Source organism: Amphiura filiformis, chromosome 13 (genome assembly GCF_039555335.1).
Source record: "Amphiura filiformis chromosome 13, Afil_fr2py, whole genome shotgun sequence".
Classification (NCBI taxonomy): Eukaryota; Metazoa; Echinodermata; class Ophiuroidea; order Amphilepidida; family Amphiuridae; genus Amphiura; species Amphiura filiformis.
Window position 1 is genome coordinate 12,890,654 of NC_092640.1, and position 24,924 is coordinate 12,915,577.

At 39.4% G+C, this 24,924-nt stretch overlaps 1 long non-coding RNA gene across 1 annotated transcript in view; it reads left to right on the forward strand.

Moving 5' to 3' along the window:
- Positions 1–2,529: 2,529 nt before the first annotated feature.
- LOC140167202 (uncharacterized) overlaps positions 2,530–24,924 on the forward strand; it is a 41,886-nt gene continuing 19,491 nt past the window's right edge. The window contains exon 1 of the long non-coding RNA XR_011860996.1: positions 2,530–2,853. This is a non-coding gene — a long non-coding RNA (uncharacterized lncRNA). The remainder of the gene's footprint in view (positions 2,854–24,924) is intronic.

Below are 24,924 nucleotides of genomic sequence, written 5' to 3' on the forward strand. Positions count from 1 at the left end.
GATATTCATCATTTTCTAACCCAGTATCCGAAGATTTTCGTCTGATATCAAAATCGTGCATAGCAATTCACGTGTATCGATCCCGTGTATTCATTTTAATGTCTCTGTTGCACCAAATAATTATTAGCCAGGCGATGTCGGTGTGCGGGGTGCTTTCTCAACTTTCCTTGTTGCACTATTGCATGGCAAAATGAAACACAATTCTCGCTATTCACAATAAGGGCGCCGCCAGCGGTTTGCGATGTAATCGTGATGTATCATGGGAAAAGGTCGACATCCAAGTCCGCGCAATACGATTACCATGCTATTACATAGGAACACGTGACAATATTTTTTAGTTTGTCAATATAACTGTATTACACGCAAATCGATAGAGAAAAAATTAATTGTGCACATTTCAAATCACATTATTAAGTATTAATTGAGTATCGATTCGCGTGTAACACCTTTATTTTGACAAACTAAAAAATATTGTCACGTGTTCCTATGTAATAGCATGGTAATATTCGTATTGCGCGGACTTGGATGACGACCTTCCCCCATGATACATCACGATTACATCGCAAAAATCCGCTGGCGGCGCCTTATTGTGAATAGCGAGAATTTCTTTACAGAACTTTGTCACTTATGTGTGTATCACGCATCGGGTGCGTGCATAATATGTGTACACTGAATACACATACTTATGACAAACTTATTGTGAATCGCATTACATATTTTGTTGAAGTTCAAACCATCATACATCAGTGAACATCAAAAGAGAAGGCGGTTGTGCTCCATGCAGGTTAATACCTGACCCGAACTATTGACCTGAGGCCGGTGGCACTTGTGAATACTATTTGGTCATGGTTCTGCGCCACTGTAGGCTACTGGTGGGGTACCCAAAAAGGTGGTTTGTTACATTTTGATGTGCAGCATAACACTGTCTAATGAGTATTCCTTCACTCATGTAATATCCTGTTTGAAAATAATTTTTAATGATTTTTTGATGACGGTTTTAATACATAAAATGTGGTTATGGATTAGGGGGAGGCGGATTAGGGGGAGGGACTCATAACGTAAATGTGATCTAAAACACCCATTCAAAATTTGAATCTAGTAAAAAAATGTCTAAATGAACTCCCAGACATGCTGAGAATAAGAAATAAAATAAAAAACACCGGGGGTTCTACTCCTAATAGTTTTAAAGTTGCGTCCATTTTACTCCACCTCCCATGGCAAAAAAATTCAAGTGTGCGTGAGCTTGCAGTTCAGCTGTGTGGTCAACAGGTTAGGACACTGATGTGACTCGGACAACTTGCCAAATCAGTACAGATGAAATAAAGGTCCAATAGCCCTTTATAGGATTTCACAATTTTGTGCAATCCTGGTCATCAGACATGATTTGATATATCTTTCAACAAGATCAAAGCATTTTCAATTTTTTACCCCTGTGTGACCTTTCGTGACCTCTAGCGAAAAACGTACTCTACAATTTAAGTCCACTACCCCGGCCACTAGCAGTGATCCAGAGGGTCTATCCTAACTCTTCAAATCAAATATTGGTAGACATGGGTGTTGAAATCAATCAAGGCCCGGATGAGTTAGCTCCTAAACTATAGGTATTATTATCAAATGGAACTATTTGTGTTTACTGTTTATTGATCAATTAAACTTTCAGAGCAGTTAGCCTGAGTTAGGAAACAATATTGTGTACAAATGTGATGCGATCAAGCAAAATCAGTCGGAACTCGGCAATAATAAATTTTTAGTTTCTTATAGGATAGTAAGAAACATTTACAAAGCTGGATTTTGCAGAAAACCCCATTGAAATTGAACAGCCAGTTCCAAAGATATGAGCAATCAATGAGCTTCTAAAACAATAAGAAACAAAAGGAAATACTTCCTTTGTATGGCTATAGCCTATCTCAAAATCAATATTTCCGAGTTCCGACTGATTTTGCTTGATCGCATCACAAATGTGGCTTTAAAGAGATCGTGACATGTTATTGCAATAAGTTTGATTTTGTGAATCTTACCAAATAGAAAAATCATATTCTCACATATTAGATGAACTGCAAGGCCTATGGCTTGTTTACAATCATATTACTTTACAATCAATCAATTTGAATGACATTTACTGTTTATTTGACTATACGGAATTTAGAAGCAATCAATAACTTATATCTAGTTTTTGGAACAAAAATATTCACCAAAATGTTTGATGCCTGATAAAACTTACTTTTAAAAGTACTTTGGCAAGTCCAATTCAAATTCATGGAATATTTAGAAAAATTAAACTGTGTATGTGCCAAATTATTTTAAGCGATAATTTTGTCCCTGAGAAACCATGCATGAAACTTGAAAGACAGGGTGTTTTATTTTATTCTACATTTTAAGTTCAACTTCCAGAACATATCAACAATTAACTGAATTTTTGAAGCTGTGCCAAGTGCATCCAAGCATGGAAATACTGGTAAACATGGTAAACTAATGGTTATTTTGCATAGTCACTCCGAGTATAACCATATTCTATGGTGCCACCACGCGGAGGTGTGGAAAAGTATACATTTGAAGCTTGACTTCAGTTTGAGAACATTATTCTAGTCGACAAAGCTGTAACACATTGTTCTAGATTTATCAGAACAGAGAAATCGTTCTTCGGATAAGTAGTACATACTGAAGGAATAACTGATTAACCAATCTTGAAGACGAATCGGAACAACTTGGAACAAGAAGTTTGCAGCCGTCTTTCTGATCAAGTGAGGATCTTAAAGAATGCATGGAGTTAACATTTTAGGGGTGCTGGTCAGCCTTTTATTCTGCACATTTTTGGTGCAAGCGAGACAAGTAGCTAATGCGGATGATGCGAGGGTAAGTTGATTATTATTTCAGAGAAGCAATAATTTTGTTATTAATTAACATTTTTACGCGACATTTTCTACCAGTATGACAATATTTTACACTTTTTTTAAAACTATACCAATGTCTTGCTCTCATCATAAGGATACAGAAAAATTATAGTTTGACCAGTCCCCGACGTACAGTTCTTAAGTTCTAGGCAAAAAGGTCAAAGGTCAAATTTTGGGTCCACAATCGTTTACAATGGAAATATGCTCCAATTTTAATCCAACTGGTCTCAAATTGTTCCTTTGGCAAAAATAAATCAAAATGAGAAAAGTTGCATTGTTTTGGATGTTTTGTAACATAGTAACAACACAAAATAGGTCAAGGTCAATACGGCTCTATGGAATTTGATCTTCTTTGCCATGTTACCACGGTAACAAACCACCTGAGATCATTAAAATAAGTTTTCGGACATCTCCCATTGTAAATTGACTACGTAAAAATCAGACACACATCGGTATAGGCTAACTGCACGTATCCACTCCTTTCGAAAGCCGTATCTTGCTAAACAAATGTATTTAGGCCAAAATATCACAATTAATATTGATCTGAATATGTTATCTTCATACATGCAAAAATTTAAAAACGACACACGAACCTGATGTAATTTCAATTGAACTGTTTCGTAGTGATACTAGACCCGACGATGCCATTAACAATACATGGTACCATGCGTTCAGCGCTGACATGTGTAGAAGGCTGTGTGCTACCATTAAAAGGACCATTGAAAGAAAAACATATTTGGCATCAAAATAAAGCTAATAACATATAGAATCCATTTCTAAAATGATAAACGCAATTTTCCTTTATTTTATCCCCCAAATCAGCAAATAAAGACAAAGCGCCCAATGTCGCGTCGTTCCGCCCAATTCATATGTGCAGAGACACGTGGCAACCCCTGTGACGTCAAAGTGGTTATCCTTTCCGCTGCATGGCAACACTGCATAGTCCAGACTTGGTCCAAACCAACGCATTAACGTGTTTACAGCAATGAACTTTTATGTGCCTTTTAGGCCTAACAAGTATAATTTTTTATTAAAAAGGATATTATAATATAAATTACAAAGCTACAATGACTTCTATGATAGGCCTATATATAAATTCTAGCTAAATTGGCCAACGGGGAAACATACGGTAAGTAAGTTAGGCCTAGGCCTTCATATTGACAAAGTCAAAGCTGTCAGTGCTAGCTGCTCGGCGTTTGCAAGAGAGTATCATTTGTTTTGACTGAGACATATATCAACTCTTTACTTATATTTCCTCTGAAATACCTGGTGAGGATATGACATGCGACTTAATTTCTTTAGGCCTAATTAGCCTACCTCCCGAGCGTGCAGCCTAGGTTAGGCCGTATAAAATTAATATTTTGCTTCTCGTCCAGAGGATTTTCATGAATTAATGAGGGAGAGTGGTTTTTTTCAGTGTAAAATCAGCATTGTCTGCAGTTTTCGGTCTTTTCCAACAGTGCTCGAGGAAACGATGACGCACTTTTTTTTTTTTTTTTGAAATTCTGAGGGATAAATCCCGCCTAGAGTAGGCCCTACCACAAAAAGACTTGGAAGTTGTCCTTGTTCTCTAATAAACTTATTTATAGGCCTATGTATGAAAAATTCATCAATCATTCCAAAGTCTAAAATAATTGAAAAATCTATTGTAAAAAAATCGCTCCGTGTAGAGGCACACTTATGGGACCAGGTTCAAAACAAAAGTCAGGCTCTGGAGAGCGAGTTGGTGCAGTTGTTTCCTCGCCTTGCACCACTACTGAGGTCCCGGGTTCAACTTCAAGCCCCTGGCGCGCGGCCCAAAGACTCATGTGAACTTGGTTTATCTCGATCCCGCAGGTTGTCTTCGGGATCTCCAGTTTCCTCCTGCTTCTCAAAAATCGGTGATTAGTTGTTTGGTTATCAAAACTTCCTTCACCCAATGAAATTTGGGGAGCTGAAAAGATAATTGGTGGATGTTACAATCGAAGTGCGGCTAGATTTGCGACAGGTTCGGCAGCATCCAGCCTAGATGATGCGATCTGATTGTAGGCCTACCATGGCAGCGAAATTACAGCGCTTTGAACCCTCCGAGATCTGGGAAAAGGCGTTATTATATAAAAGCCGAAAAAGCCTATGAAAAATGAGAAACAAATTTGAAGATAAAGAACCACGAGAGGAACATATAAAGGCCACTCCAAACAATCATATGAACAATATTTAGGCCTACTGTCAGCCTTTAGTTTACGTTATGGAAATGCTTATAGGCCTAATCCAATCTCAACTCCCACTGATACTTGAAAGTGCAAAGTGTCCGAGCGTTTTATCAAAGGTAGGCCTACAGTTACAAAGTTTATGTTGATTGGGTAAATCTTGTAAAATACAGCGCGCCTGGCTGAATTTCGTTTTTAGAAATGACCATGCGCGTATTTTTTTTTTTGGGGCTTTGGGGCGCCAGCCCCGGGGTCAAAGTAGGGGCGGCAAAAACGAAGGGGCGGCGGAAGAAGAAGGGGCGGCCAAAACAGGGGCGGCGGCAAAACGAAGGGGCAGCAAAACGAATTAGGAAAGAAAAAGGGCGCAAAAATTGAAAAAGCTTAAAAATTTTGAAAAAATGTTGCTTTTAGGGCGGTAGCGCCTAAATTCCTTTTTTTTTTTTTTTTTTTTTTTGCTCTTCACTTTTCAAACGACCGTGAAAAAAATTGGGTCAACCTTTTCGGGCTGTTAAGGAAGGGGCGGCAAAATTGTTTCTTCTTCAGCCCCCCGGGGTTGGGGCGGCCACGGTACGCCACTGATGACTGACATCAATTTCGCATAGCCTAGGCCTACCCCGGTCCTAACCATCCATGGATTAAAATAAGTGTAGGCCTATAATATTTCCCATTTGATGTTTGTAGCATAATAGGCTTTTTGAAGACCTATGTATGTTTGTAGGCGCTCCTCGTAATTTATTTTAAGAACAGCTTGCATGTCATGTTCTTCTGAACCAACTTCTTCATCTGTCGTTCAGCTACTGCCCCAGTACCAACGGCTCAAATAATATTGGCAAGTCTCCCGTATAACACATGGTAGGCCTACAGGGGAATAAATTTGCAAAATAAAAGGGCCTAGGCCTACTTTGCATTGTTTGGGGTATGAAAATAAGCACTTTTGAAAGTTAACTTATGGAAGAAAAAGCTTTTTTTTATACCAATTGTCAGGTTTTGGAAAAAATAATCATCTCTTGAATATTTTTTAAGGTAGGTCCTACGGAAAAAAATACATAGGCCTATAATAATAATACCCATGGGAGGTGCTCGCGCCGGCACATCATCGGCAATTTATGTATTGCGACAAATCTTGGCGATATTCCCCTCAACATCGTCACTTTATCATAGGCCTATATAGGCATACTCAAAATTAGTTTTATAGTTTTATATATGCCATGTAGGGCCTACATAAAGTCATCATATCTTGGTCATGTTGACCGGGGGGTTGAATTTATGAATAAGTAAAATAGGAAGCTGCATGCTTGATGATGATTTTAAAAAAACAATTGATCGTCCCCGCCCGCTTCCTTTCGCATGGCATTGTAATTGAGGGAGTCTGAAATGTTCAATGGTATTTTCTTTATTATAAGGGAAAACCTTCTTTTTTTAAATGTTTTAAAAGTTAATAATATTATCAATAGTTTAGATTTGCTTCTGTCCAATAAGCATTTCAATTTAGAGGCTTTGTTTTAATCATCTTCTCAGAGAACCATCAAATAACAAGAGCCTCGATCCTATCATCCTCCTCTACAAATTACACAACTAGTAATAATGTCCGGGAATAATACATACCGGGAATACATAGGCCTAAATGATCCATTTGCATTGTAAAAATAACTAATAAATGATAAATAAAAAGGCCCTCCGCTTCCTCTTTTTGATAACATGTGGACAATCAACTGGAATTTTGTTTTTACTTGACCTTTAAATAATTATAAGTGGTTGTATTACCATGATTATTGCATCTGATATTTAGATCGCGATCGCTGTTGTCAAATTATCCCGGCAAAAATGTCAACGCAACACAAAACGCGTAACCACAATGACGTCATCAGGAAAGCGCCCAATTTTCTACTTTTGATAATTGACGCGCGATGTAGCGTCGGAAGGGGGTAAATCGAGTACGTTGTTTTCATTGTATTTTTATTTCTAAAATAGTTAGTTCTTCAATTGTTTTAGATATTGATTCTATATTTTATGGGCTTTATTTTGATACCAAATCATATTTTCTTTCAATGGTCCCTTTAATACTAACTAGCGGGTACCCGCGCTTCGCGCGGGCCCCAGCTAGATGAGTAAACGGGAGCGGTTAGTAAACGGGAGCGGTTAGTATATAAACGATGGAAATGGTAATCATGGCAATTGGTATCAATTTAACAGCTCAATTATTACGCGGTCAGTGATGTGGTACCATTTGTTGCCTCCACTGTTGGAATCGATTTCCTTTATTCTTTTGCGTAATTTTTCTTTCTTTCTTTCTGTCTCTCTCTCTCCAGCTCTTTCTTACTTTCTTTTTTTTTTCTTTTTCTTTTTTTTTCTTTCTTTCTTTCTTTCTTTCTTTCTTTCTTTCTTTCCTTCCTTCTTCTTTACTTAGGCGTAAATCCCGGAGTGGGGAATAAATTCCCCCAATATTTTGGTAAGGGGCATGGTCTATACAATCACCTCCATGTTGATGCATGTATGCGGGTTTCATTCTTTCTTTCGTTCGTTCTTTCTTTTAAATTTGTTTCTGTTTCATCAAGTACGCCTATAGCAACATTGGGTTTCAAGAAGGTTGAGTTACATAGGCGTAAATTCCGGTGGTGGGATGGTGGATAAATCACCCAATATTTTGATAAGGGCAATGGTCCATACAACAATCACCCCCAAGTTTACACCTGTATAGGCCTAGGCCTACGTGGGGGTTTCTGACAAAATTAACCTCATATTTGGTCAAACTAAAAAGTGCCCATTTTTGCGGTCATCGTGCGAATTTGTTCCACTTTTGCACGCATGTATGTGGGTTTCTTTCTTTCTTTCGTTCGTTCTTTCTTTTAAATTTGTTTCTGTTTCATCAAGTAGGCCTATAGCAACATTGGGTTTCAAGAAGGTTGAGTTACATAGTGTAACATACTGCAGTTACTGTCCGTTTTCCTATACACAATACACAGTGCTCTTTCCCATTGACGCGTGACCTCTACAAATAGCCCTACGTTAAAAGTATGGGGATATGACTAGTTAACGTCGCTGTGTGAAAAATAACCGGCCAATATTAAAAGTACTCTTCTAAAATTCTAGAAAATATAGTTTTTTAACATGTCCTAAATTTTTAGCTAATTTAGATGTTTGGAAATATTCGTACTTTGGTGTTTTAGTTAATGTTATAGGTAATAGTACATTGCCTAGTTAACGTCGCTGTGTGAAAATAACCAGCCAATATTAAAAGTACTCTTTTAAAATTCTAGACAATATACCGTAAACGAAATTTGTTTCTGTTTCATCAAGTAGGCCTATAGCAACATTGGGTTTCAAGAAGGTTGAGTTACATAGTGTAACATACTGCAGTTACTGTCCGTTTTCCTATACACAATACACAGTGCTCTTTCCCATTGACGCGTGACCTCTACAAATAGCCCTACGTTAAAAGTATGGGGATATGACTAGTTAACGTCGCTGTGTGAAAAATAACCGGCCAATATTAAAAGTACTCTTCTAAAATTCTAGAAAATATAGTTTATTAACATGTCCTAAATTTTTAGCTAATTTAGATGTTTGGAAATATTCGTACTTTGGTGTTTTAGTTAATGTTATAGGTAATAGTACATTGCCTAGTTAACGTCGCTGTGTGAAAAATAACCAGCCAATATTAAAAGTACTCTTTTAAAATTCTAGACAATATACCGTAAACGTTCGCCTAATGGCGCTTTTGGATTCTTAGAAATGTGAGAGCGCCATCCTTGTAAAATCTCAACAGCATTAAGGATACGTGTATGTTAAATTGAGCAACCTGGACATAATGCCTCAGAAAAAATATCGTGACATGACCCAATACTTTAGGTCACTAGGTTAGTTGCTAGAGCAGCAAATGTTTTGGGGTTTATTCAGGTATTCTTTCTCAAAGTGCCATTGGACTTAATTTGTAAATCGATTCATACGTTATACCTAACTCATTTTGGTAAATCTTTTTATAACATTGTAATTTCTTCATATTTTTAAATATTCTTCAGTTCAAAATTACACCCTTCTAGTTCTATTGTCTGACCCGTTAGCTCAGTCGGTTGAGGGTGCGCCTTGAATGGTGAATGGTTCTGGTTCGAATCTTGATTTCTGCCCCCACTTTTATGTGAAGAAGGGCCAAGAAATGTTTTTGGATTTTGTCCCCATTTTACGAACGAATATTGTGAATTTGTTTTAATTTAATTTTAATTTTCTTATTTTTTTTAGATAAATAGGCACTGCGAACAAACGGCAACAAAAACCGCTGACAAAATTTGCTCCACCTGCTACCTATCAATGCGTGATATATTCCACTACATTTAACAGTTAAATGACCTTTGAAAAATAGAACGGCCTCAATGTTTCAAATTGTGTAACTACATTACTTTATTCATTTATGCATTATAAATGATCAGCTATTTTTTCTTTTCTTAAAAGGATCAAACCCAAGTAGATCAGACCATTGATCATATAACCAGAGAGTAGTTATTCTTGAGAGGGCACTCACCTCATTTGCATGGCAAAATTACCCGTCTCCTCTGCAGCCAATTTGGTTTCGCTCCATCGAAATCAAGCTGGTCACGGAGGAGACTACTTTCCTTTGTGTTTGTTCATTTGTGTATGGAGAGCCCTTCTTGGAGTCCGTTTGGACTCAGGCTATGCTCTCAGCTAGAGTCCGACGCTGCATTGTACTAGAAACACCTTCTCTGTGAACTCGCTAGAGCAAGGAAAATAAAAACTGGTTTCATTAGGCCTACTATCTGTTTTTGAGCTTTTTTGCAGGTCTGCGACCATGGTGTTACCACAACTGTCTTTGCGTCATTAACATGTGCTGGAGTCTAGCACAGGTCAACCAAAGTCCCGGATTTTAATAAGACAATAATGATTGACACACACACCAGGAAGTTTCTCATCCAAAAGAATGAGAAAATTTAAATTCTCACCATTTTGGCCGTTTCTCATCAAAATGTCCGTTTTCTCATCCAAAACTTCCTTTAGTGTATTAAGTTAGCTTAGGCCTATTGATCCTAAATTTGCTGGTAGGGTAAAACTCGTTTTAGGGGGTGTTTAAAAAGTTGGCCACACATGCGTATAGGCCTACATTATCATACTTGAGTGCCCCTCCCCTCCCCGGTGAAATTTGAGACTCATTTGGTCACCGTCCTAAGCGTCCTTGCCCACACGAGTCGCCCAGGAGTAGGCCCTACCCGGCATTATTAATTAGTGGTAGCCTCCCTAAATACAGTCGCGTATCGTGTTGTCAATTATCGTTACTTGTGTCCATGGATATGACCCCATGTATAAGTAGTCTTCATAGAATTCACACAGTCTATGCCATGTCATTTACGGATACAAAGAGGATAATAATGTTGAGGGCGCCCACAAAATCTTACACCGTCTTACACAATGTTCCAAGGCAAAGTTCAGTTTAATATTTACTCATCGTACAAATACAGACGTTTTATTATGTGATGATGTTGTCTGGATGGGTGGACAGTTGTCACACTGTGGAAAAACAACAACCGGGAATCCGCATTCATTTACAAATAGCATTAAATTAGTATCACATAGTGGCCTCCGTGCAGTGGAAAACCTTAATTCTTTCATCAAAAAGAAATGAAAATGACAAAAAAAAACGGATCCACCTGTACGCCTATAAAATGGGCACAAAAATTTGTCTCAAATATGAATGAATTTTAAGAAACATACGGGATATGATGAACCAATGACCTGACGCCATGATAGTAGGATCTATTAGTCGTTTTATATACAATGTATATACCGTGTTGTCATAATACCAATATTTGACATAATATATAACGAGTAATATTTAGTATTGTAAATATGCAGTTCATATGCACAAACGAACACTGATCTTTATGATATTCAGGTTGTTGTACATCTCATATAACATGTCATATAGGAGGTCATATGTGTTGACCTTCTCCTATTGTATTTGTTCATCTGTGTATGGAGAGGATTAGCGCCATTAAAACTCCATCAGTATTTGGGCGTAGTTCAGTGAACTCACCAGATTGCTATTCCAAGTACTTTGATAAATACAGATAATATGTATTAATGGGTCGAGGCGATTGCATTGAAAAACTAATAAATTATTCATAACAGTTATCAATCGATAGTGCGGACACTTTTCATTTACAAACCACCAAAATTCGTAATCTTTTAGCGTTGGAAAAGAAACCACGTGAATAGAGTGTCATAGCCCTGATATAACTATCAGACCACGAAGTAGTTACGTAACTCCGTGATGGTATCGGAACCAAGCACTGTTTGTATGGCGATCATTACGATCACGCTATTTTGGTATGCCTTTTTTGTGTACTGATTGTTTCGATCGTGGTTCATTACTTAAGCGCGTGATCCCGTTGACATAGTAACATTACGTAACTTCGATACCGGGCTTCGATACTGAATAGTTGTTGAGTGCACATAATATAGAAAGCCATTGGGGTATTGTGTGCCTTCCAAAGCGCCTTATAACATGTTCTCATTGTGTTGTGGAATCCTAGCCAGTATTCAATGATAGCTATAGAGGCCTTGCGTTTATCGATTGGCTCCAAACAAAGGATTTGAACCGGTTTCTTCTCCGTAATCATGGCGCAGTGCAGTCCATTCAATCAAATGTTGTCATCAACCTATTTGATCGTAGTGCATTTTGTTATGTGTGTGAGACGAACTGTCGCGGTAGATGCAATCATGCTTTTGTTGAATACATTTGAGTAGTCCGCCATATTTACGGGATGATACGTCATATGCACAGCCTCTATTCAGTTGGTCGTTGTATGATTTTGTTCGTTCACTCATTCAAATTTTATTTATATCATTTGAAGACTGAGCCTATTATGATACATCCTCCGTGGAACAGTTTCAAACAAATATAGCTAGGGATTATTGGGGCAGAGGTTATCTTTTGAATCCTCTTAGAGAGCTATCATTTTTTTTTTGGAAGGGGGGTCCCAAATTTACAAAAAGTCTGCGTCAATAAAATTGCGCACCCCCTATTTCGGCAACAATAATTTTATGATCCCAAACCCCAAAATTGTATTGAAATCAGTCTTTTTGAATAAAATAACACACTTTCTGTTGTCATCGTGTGACTCCTACATTTTGGTCATAAAACATTTTATGACCCCTCCTATTATTCTTTCCAAGACTTTATGACCCCCGTATATTTGGGACCCCCCCCTTTCGAATAATAATGATATACCTCTTGTGACCACTAATGCATAGGCAAGGACACTCGCGCGTCTCACACACATAACAAATGCCTATACAATCAAATAGGTTCATTACAACATTTGATTGAATGGATTGAGTTACTCTAAAATGAAACGATAAAACAAAGAATCATGAAAAAGACACATACAAGATAAAATAATAAAATTATATAAACAATGTTAAAGATAAAATCAAGAAAATAGATAATAAAATTTCCTCAAATCAGAAAAAAAAACATTGACAGACATCATAATCTGTCAGAAATTACTGCATGAGATTCGAACCATCAATCTTCTCCACAAGTTCTCTTTATCATCGCACTATAGTCTAATGCTCTGCTCACTGGGCCACAACGTATCAGGTGAATGATTACCGCATTATCATGAACAAGTTTGTTCGATCTTGTTCATAATTGTATGTGTCGATAGGTTTCACCCTTTAACTACACGTACCCTTAATGATCAGTGATAATAGTCGGCTTTTACAGGGATGGCGCTCTCTCATTTCCATGAACTCCATAGCGCCATTAGGCGAACGTTTACGGTAGTTTTGTAACATGTCCTAAATTTTTAGCTAATTTAGGTGTTTGGAGAGGGTCGTACTTTTGTGTTTCAGGAAGGACATGTAAACGACAGATAACACCAAAAATATGAAGAAATTATTTCCAAACCGTGTTAAGTCAACAATCATTATGTTGCTCATTTTCAAGAATGCTGGTTTACAAAAAGCACGCCATTGTCTCATTTCGTGAACAAAGGTACACATACCATTGTTTCCTTTCGTTTCCTTTATAATCGGTTACCCAACTGAAGCTATGAATACCAGCTTTATTGCGATATCGCACATGAAAACAGACACTTGTGCACAACCAGAGAAGATCCGATTTAATCAGTTGAGCTGTTTCAATGAGTGTTATCTTGGTTTAATAGCTTTTAATGGGGTTAAGTCCTGCAAAGGTCGAGATGAATTCTACTGTAGACATGACTGCATCATGACGGGACCGAGCTTGCCCCTAATACTTTTGTAAACGACTGATGGAGAAGACTAGCCTTCTAAACATACAAGTGGTAGCGTAGTATCAAAGACTAGAATTCTCCCCCAAGACATGTTGAATCAGTGATACATGAAAGGAGTAGGCTAACAGGTAAAAATGAGACTTGACAATTCTGTTTTATATTTGCTTCTTTTGTTATAACTTGTATTGTTATTTTGCTTTCATATTTGTCTTATCACATCACAATTCATAAATACAAGTAAACACTGTTAAATATACAATCTCTGTTGATGATCATGACGATATTTCCTTATTTCTCTCTGTTAAATCCAAATAAATTACCTATAAATGCTGCCGAAAAGTATATACTATCTGCTTGAATAATCAAGAAGCATAAAAATACAATTTAATCAACAGAATTTCTCATCACATGACATAGTCATAGGCTAGGCCCATGCCTACTTCAGAGTATCGATATGCCTATACACCAAATACGAGCTTGCCATGCCTTAATGCACAAAACACAGTGCCTGTTCATTGGACTTTGGGGATATTTCACGCCCAAGCTTGCGTCCAAGCTGCAATGCAATTTCTGAGCCTAGCCAAGATCGAAGTCCGGCTGTTGCATGGCCCTTGCATGTACGGGTGGGAAGGAGCCCACCCGCACACCGACACCGCCTGGCTAATAATTATTTGGTGTAGCAGAGACACTAAAATGAATACACGGGATCGATACACGTGAATTGCTATGCACGATTTTGATATCAGACGAAAATCTTCGGATACCGGGTTAGAAAATGATGAATATCTCCCGTAAATGAATTTTTCTCAAGAAACCAGATGTGGTCTCATACACTTGAAAATACGTGTTGAACAGATATGATGGTCGCTAGAATGCGCTTTGAAAATTGGCCGTGCGCTTTGAACTCAAAATCGGACCAAAACTCTAATTTTATATTGCGTTGGTCCTGTATGGACTACATCGTGTAGTACAGCTGCACTCACTAGGCAGTATAAAAGTCGATGACCATTGACTTCAATGGGGTATACAAGCTTATTCACGCACAACCAAGATCAATTACATGGCTATTGTGAGTAGCCTTAGTCATGTCCCTCGACTAATTATTCGTCTCAAAGAGCTTCAAAGGTCTGAACCAAATGGCCAATCGTGGCTGTGGATTCACCCTACCATGGCGATTTCTCCCATGAAGATATAGGGTCGATCATAGACATACCACCTAGACCTATTACTGCCCATCCTTTACCACAGCGGGAGGTGAAGCCCCGTATCCAAGGTGATATTGACGGATTGACGGGGTTACTAGGCGCGGAGAAATATCGCATACATGTTCGACGCGCTCGTTTGCGTGATTACTGCGCCGTTATCACCGCGTCAAATGCAACATGTTCCATAGACGCGAACATGTCTGCTTGTTTGCGTCCGGGTATGCGTCCTTGTCAAATTCGTTGCTAAGCAGTGTCGGCTTCACTACGCGAGTCAAAGTCATAGGTCTAGGTTCTCGTTTGTCTGGGACAGTGACTAACAGGTGCATCTCATCGGACCAATAGGCCTATTTTAATTAAAGACATGATTAACATAAAAATCATCAGTTATGGTAAGGCCCATAGACATACCACCTAGACCTATGACTCCCCATCCCTTACCACAGCGGGAGGTGAAGCCCCGTATCCAAGGTGATATTGACGGATTGACGGGGTTACTAGGCGCGGAGATATATCGCGTACATTCTGACGCGCTCGTTTGCGTGGTTACTGCGCTGTTATCGCCCGCGTCGAATGCAACATGTTCCGTAGACGCGAACATGTCTGCTTGTTTGCGTCCGGCTATGCGTCCTTGTCAAATTCGTTGCTAAGCAGTGTCGGCTTCACTACGCGAGTCAAAGTCATTGGTCTAGGTTCTCGTTTGTCTGGGGGGTCGATGACACTGTGACCCGAGAAAAAGAGATAGAGAAGCGACACTCTGTACAAACTGCCTATATCATGCTATACAGCAGTTGAAGACATGCAATTCGCAAGCGTCGTCGCCGGCCAAGTCTTACTACGAACGTGTAATGAGAAGATACCATAGAGTCCTACATAGAGATCTGAGGAAGAGACAGTCCGAAATGACCTAGTGACCTATAATTTATTAGAGAATCACATTTTTTAGAGTATAAGTCCGCCCACCGCTGTCAATCATTCTAATGAACAAATGAAACAAGCTCTGGCATTCTGGCAATGACGTAATCCTAATTATAAATGAGAAAATCACATTGTACATGTAACTGTCTGCTGTACTTCATGTCTTCCAACAAGTGCCGGAGTGTCGCGGCCCTGCTGTGACCCGACAAACTGAAATTTCTTGCGTCGTGCATGGTCTTTTATACTCTCCTGAACGCGTTCATGGAACCTTTTGGCGGCTGCGTTCAAAGCGTAAGCTCCGTTACTATGGATATCGCGCAGTCACTCCGCGTCAGGCGCTCAATTTCGAACAGATTTGAACATGACGAAATCAACAATTTAATAACTAGAACAATTGCTAAAGTGTTTTTAAATCAGGAATCAAACTGATGACCCCTTTTTGACCATGTAAAACATTAAAATACTCAAAAATATCTTAAAATTCTACATCCTTAAACAATTACATCCTAAATAATCCAAAGTTTGATCAACAAAAGTCGTTTTTAAGGAAATTTTACAATTTTTAGGAAAACTTGTTTATGTACGTCAGACGACTGCTGGCCGGGAAGTTTCAAAATGACAAATCCAAAATTCTGTAAACAAACAAGAAAAACCTGAATTTTGTCCTGAATATTTACTCATAGACGGTATGTAATACCTTATTGTTTTCCTGACAAAATTATTTACACAATATTATAAGATCTCGGTACAATGCAATATAAGCTAATATAGCGGACTATAGTGAAATTTGAGGCCAATTTCGCACGTACGTCGTGACAAATTTTCTCTGCCGTATTTTCAACACTCGACCTCTCGGACGACCGGACTGGTCATCAAATACAAATATTTACAAAAATATACCTTGTACAGAGCCATGCAATCATTTTTAAATGTATAATAACAATCAAAAACTACCACGAACACGTGAGCATCGTGACTCTTCTCTAAATATGAATTTGACAAGAGCTAAATTTTCGTATTTCTGCAATAGACAAACACACAGGAGGTAAGCTTAAAAACAGGCCAAAAATCTGAAATCGCATTTTGGCTCTCCGTTTCACTACCCCCTCTTCGAGACTATTTCGTCCCGAAATGTAACATGTATAATTATTTAACTTAATTACAATCAAAAATCAGAGCATTTCCTTGACAAACTTTAGTAGTAACAACGGTAAATTCACTCAATCATTGTTTGGTGACAGGCTGACAATAACATTGTCGTGACCTCGTGACCTCAAAAAGTTTTCCAAAATTTGATTGGCTATTCGGCAGATTTACAACTATACATTATAAAAGCAACTCTATTTCACATGCAAATTATATTATTATGTTTACAAGTTTTATACAAATCTTTCACAGTATCTCTAGCATATTAATCATTTAAGCATCTGGTTTTATGCATACTCTTCTTCACCAATAAAATATCAATTTACAAGAACCATTTAATTCACTTTGGTGCACAAATGAACAATACCAGTTTTAATCTTGACTTTCGAGCTAATGAACAGAAGTCTGTCTCTGCATCAGATTACATAAAAAATTATCAGTTCAACATTTTAAAATTGTCCAACAATTAACGATCAATATTTAAGTTTAGATATTATATTCCTCAGCGTCCTTTCTTCTGATGGACCTTGTCTTCAGTTCGATATCTTCAACATCTGATAATCTACATTATCATACCTCTTTCGCAACTCTCATGAGAAACTGCCAGATTGGTTCACCGTCGATCATGAGAGGAAATGTTGACTGCGCCGCCCTTACATCAATTATGCAAGGTGTAAAGAAACCATACATCATCCAATAAAACATTTGACCTGGTGAAGAATAACCATTGACTAGTCAAATATCCCTTTTACCATTCACTCTTGCACCTGAGTTCTAAAAAGTCCTTGAAGACTTTCTCAGTTGGTAATCCACCCAAGAGCAAAACTTGATTCTCTGTTACCGGTCCCCCCAGGCTATGCCTCATTTCAATTGAGTTTTAGTTTTCTTTGGTTTTGGTTTTGGTCACGTGGTTGCCTATTGTCCTGCCTAACCACTTGAATCACAAGCAGGGCCGTCGCTAGAGGGGGGTATGGGGGGGTGTGTGACACCCCATCGTCAAATCCTCGGCAACATCGTGCCGTCGTCGGCAAATCGCAAAGAAAGGAGGAAAAGGAAAGAAAAAGAAAGAGGGGAAGGAGGAAAAGAGGAAAGAAGAGAAGAGAAGAGAAGAGAAAGGGAAAAAGGGAGAAAAGAGGAGAGAAAAGTTAAATATTATTGCACGTATAGTAGGCATATGCCTAAAAAACATGCAGTCGGGTCGATCGGAAGTAGGTCTTACGAGGGGCGGTCAATAAGTTCGTAGAACAAGGTACTTGAGAGAGTACTAGCCAAATTCTTTCTATCTCACTCTTGAGCATGGTCACTACAAACCTTAATGCACCCGTCGTAATTTTTCTTGAAACCTTCTATGTCAACAAAATGGAAGTCTTCCGATAGCTCCTTGAGCCACTCTTCAGTGAAGGCTCACCAGCATTGATCACCAGCAAACCTGATATTATGAAGGTAGGACTTAAAATTCTAAAACAGGTTTCACTAACTGGAGGTCATGCCTGAACTACACTTTGGTTACTTTAGTTAACTGACCCCTTTGTCGTGAATGGCAGCTTGATAAACTAAGAATAGCGTACATGACACAATCTGAGAACAGTCGCATTCCTACCATCAACCTTCTTCACATGATGGCTTGCCTCAATTTTGCTATCAAAATTGTATGATATATGCCTATGATTGTACTTTCATTTGGCAAATGATCTGTCATCAAGACTCTCCCTGGATCTCAGAAACAGCGACGAAGACCTTGCACTATGGTGACCGAGTGATGATCTTCTTAGGGGTGGGAGATCCAGGCGCTTCCACTAAATGCACTCGTAATTCCAGTGATTAATGTATGTCTTATCACCTTTAGCAACACATAGATTAAACTTGCCTCGGTCCTCATTCTAAGTGTATAGAAGGTGTGGACCTGAATATGTCATTTGGTATCAATTTTGTACATGAAGATTCTGTGACCCCATCTAGAAGACACCCTGGAATACCCAATGTTAATGGATTAATGTTGAAAACACATTCATCAGAGTTGTCATATTTTCTGGCTATCTCATCTTTCTTATTTGGCTCTTTATTCATTATCAATGCCACTGTACCAGCACGTATATCATTAGTGGTGACGTTAACAAGTCTTTTGGACCTTGGATGATCTTCAAGGACGCTCATTCCATTCTTGAACTCTAAGAACCATTTCGTTGCTGTTAAATACCAAGTACTTCATTACCATTTACAGCAACTGTACATTGTTAAATTTCTTTTGAGTTTTCACCGCCGTCCGGAGAAATTTCCATAATGACCCTATATTCACTTCTGGTAGTACCTGTGAATTCACGGAGGTAGGCTTCCTCTGAAGAGTGTCCTGCCCACTATACAGTGACGCAAGAATCTAATATCTTTGCAGTAATGTTTTGAAGGAACAAGCTTTTAAATGAGACCAAATTCAATACCGTGCGACAAAGTCACATACCGAGTTCTACGAACTTTTTGACCGCCCCTCGTATAACAGGCCTGCAATTATTTTAGGCATTGCTTGAAAGCGGGTCCTCGTCCTAGCATGTGAAAATTACTGCCGGCCCGCCGAAATGCAGGGCCCGTCGTCACATTTTGTCACCAAGTCAGTATTATATTAAGACGGACTCCGTGCTGACTTCAACATCAATACATGCATGCTTTAATATTGTGAGTCTCAAGTCTTGTAAAGCAATGATTTAAATAGTGTAAAAATGATGCACCAAATGGCTTCAATTGGACCTTCATTTTGCAAAATTTCGCAACTTCTGAGGGGGAACCCCCCAAACACCCCCTGCGTAGTGGATAAACAAGTGGCCATTTTCGCTTCTGCTTTCAATATTTGCCAGTTTAGGCCCTATAGTTTAACATGTTTTACAAAATTTATACACTTGCAATAATAGGGAAAACTTGTCGACGAAAGATTTCAAACTAAAATTTTACACAAAATAGTGCCAAAATGGTCCACCAAATCGCTTCAATTAGGTCTTCATTTTGCAAAAGTTTCTTACTTCTGAGGGGCGACAAATCCCCCCTCAGACACCCCCTGCGTTGTGCTCACACAAATGACCATTTCCGCTTCTGTTCTCGACATTTCCAAATTTTTGTTTAACACAATTTATAGGCCTACAATAATTGGGGAAAATTCGTGCAAAAGGCTTCATGGACCCCTCATTTCACAAATGTGGGGGCTTTTTCAAACTAAAATTTTACACTCTAATAGTGTCAAAATGGTCCACCAAATCGCTTCAATTGGGTCGTCATTTTGCAAAAGTTTCTTACTTATGAGGGGGAAAAATCCCCCCTCAGACACCCCCCCTACGTTGTGGTCAATCAAATGACCATTTTCGCTTCTGCTTTCGACATTTAAAATGTCAGTATTCATATTTTGGAAATGCCAGAAGGTATGCCTATGATTCCCAAGGTGTAAAATGAAAAAAGCCCCCCCGTGATGCAACATGGTTCAGCTACATGGTGACAACCGCTCTAGTATTTGGTATGTCGGCACACAGACGGCTCGTCGGCAATCATTGACTCTTACACCCCCCTAATGAAAAAGGTCTGGCGACGCCCCTGATCACAAGATATCGAACTCATTGTTTCTACCTTTTGTTTAAAACTAAACATTTGTGACAGGTAGTTTCGGTTTTGGTTTCAGTTTCTTATAAGTGGTGTGACGAATAAAATTACAGGATTTTCGATTTACCTGATCTAAGTATACAAAAGAAATGTTTAAATTTCGCAGTGCAATATTCACGAGCAGAGAAGTCGAACAAAGCAGTCTACATTTGAAAGCATTGATTTAGTTTGAAAGCATTGACTTGAGACTACGAAATAGCCTAAGCTGATTTCACTGTGAAAATATATAGACCATCGAAATATTTCCACAGACATTACAATAGACACTTGACAGATTATGACTTCAGTGATATAAACACTATTATACACAACTCTATTTATGTGCATGTCGCATGACGGAAGATCAATATCATAGAAAGCTGGTTTAAACTGACTTTTATTCAATTTATTTATTGCAGAAGAGAGAGAGAGAGAGAGAGAGAGAGAGAGAGAGAGAGAGAGAGAGAGAGAGAGAGAGAGAGAGAGATCGCGAATGAAAGATGGGGTGTGTGTGTGTGTGGGGGGGGTAAGGGTAAGGGAGAAAGAGAAACAGAGGGGAGAGAGCATTGGAAGTGGGCAGGAAAGGAGGGGAGAGGGGAGCTCAAGCGTGGAGTGGAATGATAGGGGAGAGTGGATATCGAGTGTGGGGAGGGGTGAGGGAGGAGGTTATATATAGGTGGCGGAGGGAACATAGGTAAGAGGTATGGGTTGTGCTTTCCGGGGAATAATCTAATTCATAATCAAATCATCTACATCATCATGCATCGTTTATATTTCAGACAAATAAACAAAACACCCCCCCCCCGCCCCTCAATGCACATGATTTCTACATGTAGGCCTCGTATATATCCATCCTTTATGTCTCAACGATGTCTATGCATAACTTATCAAACGAATCTCGGAACTCGGGTGTAATTATAAGGTGTCATGGAAGTGTGCCACCTACGGCAGAGAGCATCAACTGTCGCCCGCGTTGATAGATATCGATAATGAAAATGTTAGCACAATAGGCTATTATATACGTATGGTTATAGGCCATTATACTTTTGATTATATATACCCTCTTGTGTCCTCCCAGCACAATTATATAGTGTTATGATTGCAGACTAGTTCATCTCCACTTTTTAATCCCTTGATTTTTGGTTTCTGAACAAAAGAGAAACCAAAACTAATGATTTGAAATGAGGGATAGTCTGACATTGCTCTGAAAACATCATGACCGTGCAATCAGTGAGTCACCGTCGCACCAACCAGAGTCCCAAAATCATAAGATCTGCATAACCGGCCCGTGGTGATGCCTCAACAGTATCAGTAAGAGAACACATGATGAGATCTAGTTGATTTTCATTTGTTAATCTTCTTAAGAGCACATGCCGTATACGGCGAAACTAAACTATCTTCAGTAGATAGCACGTACAGATCTAATGGCTTTTCAATAAAGCAACCATTATTGTAGGCTTAAAGTCGATGTCTGTTATTTAACTGTAGCTATCTCCGTCTCCGTGAGCAGGCAGTGCAAGACGTCGGTGAGCCCTTTTCCGGACTTCATACACCACAAGGATCAATGACTATTTTATACAGCAAGGGCTTTTCCGCATCTCATTATCCCATAAACACGATAACTTTCGTCTCCTTTAATCTTCCTCGTAAAGCTATTTACAAATTATATACCATCAGACATCATTGCATGTCTGCATGATAACTGGTCACTCTTCCAGACTCATTCTGATGATGGCAAGTCTCCTGGTGCCAATGAGTTGGTGCATAGGCCTGATCGTGTGCCTATACCATCATGACCGTCATCAAGTAGCATAGCTGACCTCTTCCAAAGACTCATCTGAGATGACAACTTTCTCAGAGTGTCGGCGTATTGACCAGATGAATTCCATTCACCTACGCCTATACCATGTATACGGTCAACTAATACCGTCTGATTATCACTCGGGGTACCTGCTGGTTGGCAGTCTTCCCCATTTATCAAGGGAGTGTCCTGACCACCAGTTAACTGTCTCCTTACAGCTAATCGTCTCCTGGCTCGTCTTCTAGATGATGGAGACTTTCGTGTCTTTCTCCCTTTCTTCTTGAAACTGCTTGAGCATGCCATTTGGCAGGGTAGATCATCACAGTCTTTCCCAATTAAGGGAGCATGCGGCCTGGTTAACTTTTTCTGGATCTTTAAGAAAGCTAACCTTCTCCTTGCTCGCATTTGTGATGAGGGAGACTTCCGTGTTCTCCCAGTCTTCTGTGAATCGACTCTCGTAAGTTCATCATCCTTCTCATCTGCAAATTGCCCTTTAGCAATTCCATCTGCATTAGCATCATCTTGATGCTTCCTGTACTTTTCAGCTTTGTAAAATGCTTCAGTTTCCACTGCAAACTTAATTGCATCATCAAAAGTAACAGGTTTTGCACGCAGTATGTTTAACCGCAACTCGCTTTCTCTGATAGCACTAATGAAGTATCTCTTTGCTATCTCCTGTGAGAAAGGACTTGGTATTGTTGGTAAAGCTAGCTTGACTAACTTCCTGATGTTGTGAGCTAGGTCAGGCAATGACTCTTTTGGGTGCCTTACTCTGTTATTGAGTTTCACCCACAGGGCTCGAAAAAATGTTAATTTCCCGGGAAGCTAGCTAAATTTCCCACAATTTATAGCATGTTTTTATATACAAAAAAGACACAATTTCCCTCCAAATACCAGAATTTCCCTCCAAACACCAACATTTCCTGGGAATGAGCTTCCCCAATTCCCCACTTTTTCGAGCCATGTTCACCCAGAATAGCTCTTCCTGATTTTCGGTTCCAAACCTCAGGTTGAAACAGGCCACAAGTGAGTGGTAATCCTGCCGTTCAGTCAAATCCAAATATCCCAGTACACTCTGAGCAACACCTCTCAGACTAGTTGCTAAACAAATGGCTTTGGTAAACTCATTCCATTTATTCCATTCAGCAACAAGTTCGAATTGTATCAAATAGTCTGACCAGGAAGTGGTCCCATCGTAAGTTTGAGGTTTTATTTTCACTCCCGACTGAGTGTCATTGCTAGAATGTTTAGGCCTACTTCTTACTGACTCATCACTGTCATGAACATTAAATTCATCACCAGCTAATATTTCTGAGCTGGTATCGGTTGGAGAAGTATCAACACTATCTTCAGTCGCTGCCATAATAAATCGTGAGCCAAAATCTGTTAAAACTTTGAATTATCCTACCGCCAGACACCAGTTGTAACGGGACCGAGCTTGCCCCTAATACTTTTGTAAACGACTGATGGAGAAGACTAGCCTTCTAAACATACAAGTGGTAGCGTAGTATCAAAGACTAGAATTCTCCCCCAAGACATGTTGAATCAGTGATACATGAAAGGAGTAGGCTAACAGGTAAAATGAGACTTGACAATTCTGTTTTATATTTGCTTCTTTTGTTATAACTTGTATTGTTATTTTGCTTTCATATTTGTCTTATCACATCACAATTCATAAATACAAGTAAACACTGTTAAATATACAATCTCTGTTGATGATCATGACGATATTTCCTTATTTCTCTCTTTTAAATCCAAATAAATTACCTATAAATGCTGCCAAAAAGTATATACTATCTGCTTGAATAATCAAGAAGCATAAAAATACAATTTAATCAACAGAATTTCTCATCACATGACATAGTCATAGGCTAGGCCCAGGCCTACTTCAGAGTATCCATGCCTATACACCAAATACGAGCTTGCCATGCCGTAATGCACAAAACACAGTGCCTGTTCATTGGACTTTGGGGATATTTCACGCCCAAGCTTGCGTCCAAGCTGCAATGCAATTTCTGAGCCTAGCCAAGATCGAAGTCCGGCTGTTGCATGGCCCTTGCATCAGGCCGTTGCCCGGGGCCGTTGCAACTCATATGCTAGCGCAATACAAAAAGGTGGCGACAGCGTCGGCTTTCCCTGTGTATTACCCTGCACTAACATGGCGTCCAATGGCGTCTCCCGGGCGGGGCCATTTTGGAAACGTCCACATGTTGCAAGCGTGACGATCGTTGACCTCACGTCGACGAACGGAGTTGCAAGTCCATCGCACTTCGTGCTCTATTCTTCGTCCATGCTTGCATGCACGGGTGGGAAGGAGCCCAGACAAACAAGTACCTAGACCTATAACTTTGGTTTGCGTAGTGAAGTCAACACTGCTTAGCAACGATTTTGACAAGGACGCAACTCGGACGCAAACAAGCAGACATGTTCGCGTCTACAGAACATGTTGCATTTGACGCGGGCGATAACGGCGCAGCAATCACGCAAACGATCGCGTTTTTCGTTCCAGACATGAACGCTTATTTCTCCGCGTCCGACCACCCGACCAAAATCACCTTGGATACGTGGCTTCACATACTGCCATGGTTAGGGATGGGCAGTTATAGGTCTATAATCAAATTAGGCAATTCTTGGCCAAACTGGAACATGCGCGTTGCGTCCATGTAGTGCACTAAGCGTGTACGCAGTGTAAGGCGCGTGTATACTTTCTTTTGTACCACGCTATATTCGCGTGTGTTTATCGCGGAGCCACTAGCGTTCACAGTGTTCCAGTTTGGCCAAGAATTACTTAATTTGATTATAGGTGGTATGTCTATGGGAAGGAGCCCACCCGACAAACTGAAATTTCTTGCGTCGTGCATGGTCTTTTATACTCTCCTAAACGCGTTCATGGAACCT